General features: G+C 41.0%; 1 long non-coding RNA gene across 1 annotated transcript; it reads right to left on the minus strand.

The window, feature by feature from the left end:
* Positions 1-346: 346 nt before the first annotated feature.
* LOC142360857 (uncharacterized) lies at positions 347-8,927 on the minus strand. Its single transcript, XR_012763447.1, has 3 exons — positions 8,683-8,927; positions 5,595-5,726; positions 347-603 (listed from the first exon to the last, which is right to left on the minus strand). It is a non-coding gene; the product is annotated as an uncharacterized LOC142360857 (long non-coding RNA).
* Between the last annotated feature and the right edge of the window lie 3,441 nt (positions 8,928-12,368).

Below are 12,368 nucleotides of genomic sequence, written 5' to 3' on the forward strand. Positions count from 1 at the left end.
GAGTCAGCTCTCACATGAAAGCCTTGTAATTCATCACATTTTTGTTAGTCTGACTGTGCCATCATGCGAATGCTGCTGCTGCACGGCTTTTTAATGGGAATGCAGTCATGGCTGCCCCAGGCGAAGCACGGGCTCAGCAGGCTGTGAGCCCCGTGTGTGCGTGGACACACACAAGAGGAAGAAACGCCTTGCACGTGATTTTTGCTATCCTTATGGCCTTTGCAAAGAGCTTTAAAACCAGCGTTAAAAGCAGCTAACTTCTGCTTTGAGACTCCTTTCTTCTGCCACAGTTGTGCGAGGGCAGACTCTCACTTACGCAGAGGACTCTGCTAGCAGTGGGCCCTAACATTTTTAATGAAAGCACACGCAGACAAAGAAAAGGAGTTCTGCTTTTATGCTTTTGTGTCATCTAGGCTTTATTCCTCAAAGGCGTTTTCCTGCTGATAAGAACAAACCCCTACACGCAAATGTCTGTTTCCATCAGCATCCCTAGAGGCGATGTCCCCTCGGTCAGTCGTCTAGTGGCTCTGGATGCGCTGACAGCCGGGAGCAAGCCGTCATGAGGAGCACGACAGGCCTTCCTTGACCTGTCCTGCTGCATACCTGGGTGAGAGGACATGCTGGTGAGGAAGCTGTTAGGAAGACAGATTCTGAATGCCAGACTTTTTTGGTTTTGGTAATGGTTCAGTCTAACTGAAGTGCTGTAATTGTTCAAGATTTTGCAAATAATCACTGAGTTTTTATGAAGAAGTTGCAACTTACTTTTATTTCTTTTTTTTTTTTTTTTTTTTGTTTGAGGGAGAGCTGGCTGAGTGCTTCTTACTCTCCAGGCCAATAACACATTATGAGAGTGGTAGAAAATTCAAACTCGGCCTCCTTCTTACTTTCAGGCAGTTGGTCCCAAATCTTTTTATTTTACAGAGTGTAAAGCCATATTTCTTTACTCTGCTTTCATTCTGGTGATATAAGGTCTCACTTTCCCAAAAATGTGCACACAGATATAGGTATAAAGGTATACCTTTATACAGATATGTAGATCCTACACAACTTAATTTGAGAATGTATCTGTAGTGTGCATCTCTAACTGTAGCTGAACACTGTATAATAGATAAGTAGTTCATGGTGATGCAGCAGAACAGCCTAAGTGACAGTGGCAAAGATATCAAGGTCCGAACAATTTGTGTTAGGGTTTTACTAGCAGAACCACCTCAAGCAGAGACTGTGAAAGTTATGGTGACACAGAATCCCTCACCTTGAGTAATTCCAGCAAAATATATAACTCAATCTTGTTGACACTCCAAGCATAGTTGAGTAACACGGATTTGATATGCTGCTGTGATTCTGCTGAGCTGCATCAGCTGTCCATGAGGATACCATTGGTGGTTCCCAACAGCACAGTGGTGCTTAACTTAAATATCAGCAATAACATTAGACACAGCATCAAGTTAATAAGTGCTTGTGAGGTTGCTGGTGGACAAATACTGATGTCAATTTATAAATGAAGTTTGATCTAAACACAGAAGCTATTCATATATGCTGAAAATACCAATCACATTACAGTTATAAATAAATGAAAGAGATCTCTGTTGTTGATGGCACAGGTGCAGACATGGACAAGATATAAAATCAATTTACTCTCTTCATCCTGTGGGAGCAGCTCTGTTGGTGTGAAAGATTTAAATGCATCCACATTAGAGAAGCTGTGCTGGTTTTAGTCCAGTACAGCTAGAGAGACTGTTATGCTAGTGTAGACGAAGACTTGAGGTTAAGACTTGATCAAGGGCAGAACATTACTTGTATTTTCTCTGTAGTTAAGATAAAATATACACAGAAATGAAATACTGTACATTAATAATTTCCACTAATTTATCATGTCAAGTGCAGAATAGAAAGTCTGCTGCTGATCGTAGTATTTCCACTGTACATCACTCTAACATAATAAGTTCATAAGCCATTAGGATAATGATTTCTACCATTACCTGTCAGTAAAGTGTAAAAACATTTTTTATTATCCATTTATATTAATTTCAACATGCACGCATTTAGTCAGAAACATGGACTTTTTGAAGTGATAGCTCGCTATTGATTAATGTGGTCAGAAGTTTCCTGATTTAGCAAATGACACAGAAAAATATTGTATTAATGGTGTCTGTTTTGTGTATAAATCTTTGCATCTGAAGAGGTTTCATCTATTAAATAGGAAAGCTTAGACATTCTCAGAGTTAAACATGAAAATGTATTTGTAGTGTGGTTGCTGTGTTGAGGACTTCACTCCTAATACATACCAGTAGTGATCTTTTGCCTTTAGATGAATGGAAAGTTTGAGTCTTAGAGAGGATGAATTTATGGAGTCTCTAAGGTGAGGAATCGTCCTGATATAGTGAGCCATCTGTATGCAATGAAATTGAAAAATGCTGTTTGTCCTTCTCTGAGAAGGAGCTTTCTCTGCCACACTTATATTCAGGACTGAATAGCAAAATCCATGGGTAAACTTGAGACTGGGTATAAGGAGGTGGTCTTTGCAGAACTCGCCATCTTCTCCCTTTAAAATAGCACCTATCTATCTGAAAAAAAAAGACTTTTGTCAGGAATTGTTGATTCTTCTAGATCAAAATTTTTCATGGGGATAACAAGTTGCTGGAAAGAACAAGCCATGTGTCCCAGGGTAAGCAATAACCCCATGGTAGAATAAGGACCAGGGGCTTAAAGTTTCAGGATTTGAGTCGCTAATTCAAATCGGTAACATAAACCTCTGCCACCAGCTGTGCAGGGACAGTATTGACTCAGCTCTTCCAGTTGAAGTTCTGTTTTGTAGAGCTAACAAACAGATAACTGAGACTCAACCTGATCCCCCATTACCAGAGATCCTCACCACCATGTGCTGAGGCCACTTTTTCATCCTAGTTTGAAATATCTTCTTTCCCTGCTAATCCAGAAAGAAGAGATATTTGAAATCAGACAGTAAAGCATTTTCTGTTTACTTGCTGTAACATAGAGCTGGATTAAAAACAACATCTGCCTCTACTGCTTTTGTTTTTTCTTTCCGTGAACATTCAAGTGAAAAGGATTTTGTCCTCCATGTTTGTAGAGAAGCAATTTTAGCAATTTATTTAAAAGTGTTCTTAGAAACCAAGTCTTATATTTTGCCCAGGCAAGCACTGTTGCTCAAGGAGCTTGAATATGCACTCAGCTGGGTAATAAAAACAACACCATGTGACTAATAAAATCAATGTCTGCTAAGTAATGTGGTTCAAACTGGCAATGTTCTCCATCAATCCAGGCATAATTCATTCTTCTGACTGAAGAATAAAATGGAACTAGTCTAACAGCAGATATTTTGCTAAAGAAAAAGTTAATTTATATAAAGCAGGATTTTAATAGATATGATTAGCTCTATATGAAGATAGCATCTCTGATTTAATGCTATCTTAACATAGTCAAAGTAGCATTAGACCTTTGCTTCATATAAAATGTTCCATGTGATTAAACCAGTTTCAAAAGAAACCTGACATGCTTTGTTGTTACAGTGCACTTTGAGTATTGAAATGTAGGCTTACTTGTCATTAAACATAGCTGGGAAGAGATCTGGCATAATGCTATACTTTCTTATTGCTGAAGTAACTGCTAAGTATTAGCACTGTAAACCACGGCAAACCACAAGGGACACTGCAAATGTGGAAAGGAAGCTTGAGGGAGTAATCCTGACGGAAGTAAACACTACAGAAAGCATTCAGGAGCTCCTTTGAAGTCAGGTGAAGGTATTTCATGCCTGGGTTTAGATGTTACCATGTGCATTTTGGCTGAAGAAGAGGCATTCCTGGCCTGTACCGAGGTAAAAAAGAGAAAAATGACGGTTCACAGCACACAGCTTTGACTCATTGAGAATCATCTAGAAATAACGCTTCTTCAGGATCTGCTTTTTCATCTCTACTCAGCCCTCATGCAAGTAAAATACACCAATTTCAGTCCAAGTCCTCTGTTTAAGGACTGTAATTTTGATTCCCATGAAAGCAGATGGAGGGAAAATCTCTGGTGTGTAGAAAATAAAGCAAGTTGTCCAATTAAATCACCGCACTGATTCCTAATTCCACTGTGACCTGTCTGAGAAGGCCATTAGGAACAAAAAACCTCTCAGAGGAACATTTTTCTGGCAATTCACACCCCTGAGGAAGGTTTCTGCGGGCAGCCAGGCATGTGGTGTGCCTAGAAAAGCAGGAGGCACTCATGAAATTGAAGTGCGGCGTTCTGCGCAACATTGCAAGGAAAAACAGAAGCCTTTACACGCGGTAAGTAACCCTAAGCAGGGACTGCTATGATCAGCATGAGAGCTGAGTTTCACAGCGAAAGGAAGAGGCTCTGTGTCAGAGCCCCCACCTCTTCGACGCTTCTCACTTGCAGAGGGCTGCGGGGTGCCCGGTGGGCAGGCAGCCGTGGGGTGCAAGCAGGTGGCCGTGGGGCACAGGTAGGCTGTCTGTAGTAGGCTAATGAGACAATGTGATCTTTGGTAACTGCATTGAGGAGGGGAGAATAGTACTTACTGACCTTTACACCAGGCTGCAGTAGACGTCTTTAATACATAGTGTTAAACAGGCAATTAATAGACAAGCGTTTCTATATCTAGAAATATGGTGATATTCAAGTTAATCCCTAATAGTACAGAGCAATTGCACCGAGCTTATTAAACTTCATATCCAAAGGCAGTATATTTACTACAGGACTTTCATATCTAGTGGTTAAATTCCAGGCAGTTAAATCTTTTAATTTGAAGGTAAACACTGATAGATCCATCACTTGGAAACAGCCAGTTGTAAACTGAAAATGAAGAAACAAAATACTGTGGACTAAATGTGTTGCCTGTGTGCTGCTTTCTATCACCACGTACCAGGACACCGATTCAGTATCGATGAGATCTGGCAACAAAAAGGAAGAATATGGAGAAACACATTTGTTTCACAGAGCAATGCACTGCCAGGGCTGTACAAGGAAATACAAAGCCAAGACAGGGAACTTCTGCACCGAAGTCAACAAATAAGCTGATTGACAGTGTTTGGTGATAACAACCACAGTCTCTCTGCTATACCCAGCCAAAGCAACCAAAACTTTGTAAGCATGAAGGGACAGTATGAGTAAGACCTACAGTTAATGGATGAACTACAATGACTGCTCAAGCTTGCACAGAGCTTGCTCACCAGGATTTGAATCTCCTTGCTACTTGTTGTAGTGATAGAGCTGGTTTCTTCATGCAGGGTTAGATAACCCCCAGAATAACCGGTAAAGAGAGAATGTTAGTCCCAGGGCTGTGTTTCAGCTTGTTCTCTTTGCAGCATTACAGGGGACTGTAATTCTGTGAATCATGAATATGATTCATACTAGCCAAAAAGACCTTTGAAAATTGGGAGTAGGCAAACATATCAGAAAGAGATTCAAGCTCTAACAAATAAGCTGATAACATGAATGAATACTATTTACAGAACTTGCCAGTCTATTGAGAGGTCACTTTGACAGCCCTGGAAGTCCAAATATGAGAGTTTCCACTCTCTCCTGCATACCTGAACAGCCATTCATACATAACCAATAACGAGGTGTATTCTTACCATTTTAGCTATTCACACAGTTGCATCTGTGATAAAACTCTATGCAGACAGCAGTGCATGATTCAGAAGAACATACATGTATTTTTGCAGGTCTGAGAGTCCACGAAGTTCCTGACAACCTTAGAATCCCAGCTGAGACAGAGGAAGAGAGATGAAGAAAGGAAAAATGTGGCAGCTGTATAAAAATTTTGCATTATCACCTGTAGCTGAGCTTTACCTAGGGCTGGACAAGGGCCCCACTTTGAGCAGGCAGCAGTGTGAGATGACCTCCAGAGGTCCCTTCCAGCCAACACATCCCTGGCTTTGTGGAAACACACAGGAGAAACCTACCTGAGCAGATGGGGCGGTGATCAGGGTAGGTGCAGGAGAGGACCGTCAGCCTATTGCAAAGTAAACTTCCACCAAGAGAGCACTAGAAAGTCACCATTTTTAAAGACTTTGTCAGTTAGTGGCTGTAGACAGTTTCAGTAAAATGGTTTGCAAGAACTACATCCCAGCTCAGGTCTGCTTTGTGTGAAATCATAGACGCCAGAAGTGCGTCTGTGGAGGAAATGTGAACGATCTCTTAGCTGGACTATTTTCTTAATCAAGGGATTGGTGATCTGAGTTGAGAACATGACCTACTATAGCCCTGGAGCCCGTAGCTCCATGTTGCAGTACCAGAATGTTCTTCCAGGTGCTCTTGTGACAACCTGTGCCATTACTGGGTTTATAACTCCGGTTTTCAGCTAAGCATTTAGAAAAATTGGCACACACAGTTTGTGCACTTCTGAAAGTATGGCTTCGCTCTATAGCTGTATTTGATTGCTGTATATGAGCCCTTAAAGCATTTTGGAATCTATCTAAAAGACACAAGCTGTTTAATGTAAAAATTTGTTTCCTTTTTTCAGTCCTAATAGCAAAAGTAAATAAGAAGTGTTGAGAATTGCATGTGACTGTAAGATTTGAGGTTTGCTTAGAGCCATTTCAGTGGTTATTTTGAACCTTTAAAGCAAAACAATATCATTTCCTTTCTTCACATTCATAACTTGCTAACATGTTTACATTTTCAGCTGAACATTTCCTTTCTTGACTGTGCTGAAAGGTGATACTCTGTTTACTGGATATAACACTGAGCAAAATCCCTTCAACCTTTTGAATTACCTCAGGCTGAAAAGTATAATCCATTATCCAAATATTCTCCCAATGTTTTTCTAGTACAATAATATTGCACAACAACCTGAAGATGAAAGCTTGGCCTGGACATAGCAATTGCTGAGGATTTCTTTGGCTGGAGATGAAGGAACAAGGTTTAAAATAAGACCACCTCTGTGTGTGCTCAATGACTGTTTTGCTTAGGTTGTAACTCAGTGCAAAGAACCATTTGCAGCCGTCTCTATGAATATTTCCTCTGCCTGTGGGGATGAGAGGCTGGTAGTGAGACCACCACACTCTAACTGGCTTTAGCTACTTAAAAACGCTATAATGATGTAAAGCCAGAGTCCTTTAATAGCATTTAGAAGGAAAAAAAACACAATGAAATAAAACATAACTTAGATACAATGTGAATGTAGCCACGAATGGGTGTATACACAGAAACACTACATGTATTTGTGAGCGTGAGCATGCACATGCACACGCACACGCACACCCACAAACACACCCCCTGAAACACACACAAACACACCCCTTCTCTATCTGGGAAAAAAACAGAAGAAGTCAGGATTTGAGTTCCTTCAGCACTTCTTCCTCCATTACTCTTCATATTACTTTCATTCATTTCATTGTGAGACTACAGCCATGCGCACAGATAATTTGTCTCTTTGCGAACATTAGTAGTCAAAGCGGGGACATTGCTTATTTCCTGGAAGATATGAGCTGTAGTACACAGCTGGAGTCATTTAAATGCTAACATCTTATTACGCATGAGACTTTGCTCCCTTCAAATAATAATAATTTAAAAAAAAGTTGTAGGAGGCTGAACATGTAAAACTCTTCCATTTTTCTTTTTTAACTGCAGTTTAAGCTATGCAATGTAGCATGATCATTAGAAGCCAATAGCATTTTTTGCTTCTGCTTAAATGTATATTTAATACTGTGTTTTGTCAAAAATTAGAGAATTGAGATCAGCCCATCCATCCTTTTACCCACAGCAAGATCAGCTATACTGACATCATAGCTGACAGATGCCAGCCTATTTTGGGAGGCTTCCCAGGCAATCTGTTCCTTGTGCCTTGCTATACTTACTGCTAGAAAGTTTTTCCCTGATGTCTATGACAAACCTCTTCTGTTGCAAGTTGGGTCTATTCATATTCAATTTTATTCTTTTTTCTCCCACCCCCATCCCCTTCTAGCACAGTACCTAAAAATAAACACAGTATTTCACCTGAATCTTTACAATTGAATGAAAATTAAAATGTCATTTTCTTGCAGGTTTTAGTCCTGTTTGTGCAATGCAATATGCTGCTTACCATTTTATTGGTTTTTTTTGACAACAGCTGATATTATTTACTCCTGTGACACATAACTCAAGTTCTTTTCTGCAGAACTCCTACCTGTCCAGATGTTCACCAGCTGTGTTCATGCAGGTGATTGTTTCTGTCTAATTTAGAAACTTTGACTTGTCCTTATAAAAGTGGATCTCATTTTTTCAGTTTGTGTTTCCAGTTTGTAAGAATTTTCATTTTTTCTTCACTTTCTCTCTTTCTATGTTGGGGTAACCTGTAGATTTGGTAATCGTTACCTTTTCCATCATCCAGTCCATCAGCATCAATATTGAAAGCTGGTGGACACAAGACAGATCCTTACAGAGCACCATGTAGATGCAATTAGTAACTCCACTAAATACAGGGGGGTTTCAGCCGGTTTTGTACTCAGTCTTATTTACCTTATCTCCATTTTACACATAGAGCTTAGTAATTTTGAGCCTACGTCTCACTCTGCTGGTTGTCTACTGTGGGTGTACAACACGGACCCCCATCTGAAGTCAGGAGTGGAAATTCCCATACACGGGCTGATGTCACCACTACCATGGCTGTACCCTGCTGCAGAAAGGGGCCAGAGGAGTCAGGTGACCCTCACCAGTTACCTGTTTTGAATTAATACTTACAGATTAATCACGAGAGGAAGATGAACACTGATAGTTTCCATGGAAGTCTGAGGTTTAATCAAGGAGTTTTATTCCATTCTGTATTGCTGTCCCAAGATGCTGCAGCTACAATTTTCCACGCGTGTATCTACATCTTTGCATGAAGGTAATAGGAAACATCCCTCCCCTGCTTGGGGTGGTTAATGACCATTTCTGGGGAGCAGGACACAGCTGGACAAGGGCTTCAGCTGCCAAAAATGCCCCAGGGTCTGTGCGGGGAGAGACACTGCTGGGATATTGACCTGCTCACAGGGGGAGAGCATGCAGTCAACCCGCTAGATACACAGAATCGCTTCGACGCAGCTTCACAGAGGACACAGAGGTTTGTTTGCTTCCTTGCTTGTTTAAAAAAGAGATAGTGGAGTGGTTCTGTTTATTTTTTCATGGCAGAGCTGTATTGAAGTTCATGTACTCCCTGAAGGTCAGGAAGACTTGCTTGAAACCAGAGTGCTCTGGGTCTTGTCTTGCATGCACATGCCGTGTGATTTTGGCTTAACATAACACAAAGGGTCACAGGCCAAGCAAACACTGCAAGTCTGCTGGCCTGTCAGTCAGTCGTGATGGCTGTTTGTGAGACAGACCCGTCCAAAATCCACTCTTCCCTTTGCTAACAGGGAGCTTGCGCAGCTAAGCTAGAGCTACCGTTCTCTTTCTTCAGCCCCGACTGCCTCACAGTTCTACAACGTGCACGCAGAGGACTGGGATGCACACCTTCTCCTAGCAGCTTTCCAGCTTGGGGAGACCTTCATTGCTCTCTGTGGGCAGGGTGGGGCTGCTTGCAGCTTGGGAAGTGCTGAGCGAGACTGACGTCCCCTCGTCCTGCATCTGTCACTGCTCAGCCTCCAGTTGGGTAGGCAGGTACATAGGATTGATTCAAGGCATTTTTATGCTGCTGTCACAGTCTCAGTATAATCTCATATAATATATTTAGTATAATGTTAATAACAATAATGCAGTTCCAGTGTCAGGTTTTTGAAAATGCAGCCTGACTTTGAGGTTATTTACAGCCTAGCTAGCTGGATGTTATCCTTCCTGTCTTCCTTCTTGTAGTTCGCGACAGTAATCTCTTATCTCAATATTGTACAATGAAAAACCACTAGATTGGTGAAAGTAAAATAAATAACAAGTTATTGACAGTAATTATTCTGCAATTTGTCTGGAGTCCTCTGCCTTACTTCATCTGGTATTTATTATTTCTGATTCGACCTTTTGCTCACTTGTTTTCTTGTTTGAGTAAAAACATTGTTAATGGCTTGTCCAGAAGTGAAACTTCTTTAGCAGAAAAAGAAAGGCTGATTGGAGAACAGCTTTCACTGACATATTTGTTGTGACTACTTTGTAGTCTGTAACATACGTGGGAATAACACGTGCAGAAATACCCCTAATAATAGGATCTCCTACAAAAACAAGGTAGGCAAGTTCTATGATACATTGAACAGACATGAAGAATAAATAGGCAATGCGTTGTAGAATATTAGCTTGCCACAGAGTATCAGGGCAAACTCAGTAAAACAGCTGGGACAAATCTAAGAGTTGGTATCAGGGAATGCAGCCCAGTAGGAACAGATCTGTGGAGTGGAACAGCTGAACTAAATTACTAATGTAGACACTCACCATGACCAAAGAGAGGAAGCAGAGCAACAAAAATATGAGAAAATATATTAAATCTAAAAATAAGTAGCTTAGCTTAAATTATTGCAGCATGTAATGAGGCTTTTGCTGCTCTGGATGACAGAACATCATGTTGCAGTGACCTCATTAAAAGCAAGTGGCAAATGTGCAGTAGCCCAGTGGTACTTCAGGATGTCTCAAAATCATCTCAGGCTATTTTGTTCAGATTTACTGGCACCTGTCCTGAAATCAGGAAATTCAAAATAATGCTGTACCAATAGAATTTCAGGTGCATAGTCAACACAAGCAAAGTGAGAAATGAAAGTACTCAATGCATTTAGTATGAGGAACATGATTCCATTTTCCTAGGGGAAAAATAAAAACAACCACCCCATAAGAATCATCAACCACTAATTCTATTTTCTTTTTCACAGAGTCTTATACTTAATTTACAGCCATGACCTCTGAACAACTTCCCATATTGCCTAAGTGATGTGTCTACCACTTGTCATTTATTTGTGTTGTTCTTCTGCAGAGAAGCATGGACAATGCTGTATCTTCTCTTTGTCTGGTTATTAAGGGATTTTTGTTTCATGTTTTACTACAGCTACTATACTTTACAAGCTACTATACACTTCTTGGGGGAGAAACGAAGGTGATAGGACTCATGGTTGTCTGTAGTTGCTTGGAAAATCTCTTCAAATGGGCTCCAGAGAAAGTTCAGTCCATTGAGGGAAAAAAACCAAACAACCCACACAAAGAATTACTGTTGGGTATTTTGTCAAAATGCTTTAGTAAAAACCTTATGCTATTGTGAGTAGCTGGCTATCTCTCTATACATTACCTGTGAGCAAGGGGAGAGAATTGCAGAGCTCTGTGGGAGAGGACTGCAGAGCTTTGTGGGTAAACAGGCCACTAAGGGAGTTTGTAGTCCAACAGTGACCACTTTTTCCCTCCCTCCTCATTCTCCTTGTACTTTTCTTCTTGAATTGCTGCTACCTCAGGGCTGAAAATAGGTATGATGACACTGCAGTGAAACTCTCATACGTGCCTTAAAGAAGACTCGTTTAGCTTGTCTCCATTTGCTCATCTTCTTCTGCAGCCACACTAGGCAATCAGAGTGGCAGTGAGAGTAGTGGGGAATGTGCAGAAGGGAAAAGAGAACAACCAGGTGCTCGAGGCACTCGCTGACCAGCTGCGTGCAACCAGCCTTTCCAGGCTGTGAAACAGGAGTGAGATGTGGGCCTGGGCCATGCTGTGAATCTGCAATAAGCAGTAGCTGCTGCTGAGATTTTAGATGGAGAAGGGCATGGTCTGGGGGTTTGTGTGCTGCAATCACTCCAATTCTCCAGCTTGCAAATGCTAAAACAAGAACTCCCTCAGTGGAGCAGTGAGTGATGTTCAACCTAGCTGCCTTGGAGAACCAGATCACTACAAACCTCTGGAGCTTCTCCCTCATGCAGCATGCCATAAAGTTGAACATGCTTGCTGAACTTTACCACATCGTTTATGTTGTAGCCCTGTTCTCTGAGCCACGCTGCTTTGTTTTTGTGAGCTGGCAGGAAGTGGAAAAATCTGTGTAAGCTTCTTGTATTTTTCCACAGATGCCTAGGCTGTGACAAACCGTAATAGACTTTTCCTAAGGACTAATCCTTGCAGTGATAATACTGCAGTAGACAACTCATGTTTGTTCTGCAGTTGTCAAAAAGTGGCCCTTCTGAGGATATCATACATGCACCTGTTTCATCAGGGGTATGGGATGCATTTGCACACCTGTCGAACATACGTAAGTGAAGAGTAACACAGAAAGAGAAACCAGTTATGTGTGCTCTGAAGGAGAGAGTCTAAACTCAATATTAAACAATGCTGAGCCAGGTCTGTTTCAATCCCATTTTCATATTTACACTTACTATTTAGCAATATAGTAGCACAGCTTACAACCGGCTGTGCTGGCATTTTGGAGTCCTGTTATTAATAGTTTATGTGACAGGCTTTAAAATTAACTATGGAAGTATTTTTAAAAAAACAAGAGTTAA

This window comes from Opisthocomus hoazin, chromosome 3, assembly GCF_030867145.1.
Source record: "Opisthocomus hoazin isolate bOpiHoa1 chromosome 3, bOpiHoa1.hap1, whole genome shotgun sequence".
In the NCBI taxonomy this organism is placed as follows: domain Eukaryota; kingdom Metazoa; phylum Chordata; class Aves; order Opisthocomiformes; family Opisthocomidae; genus Opisthocomus; species Opisthocomus hoazin.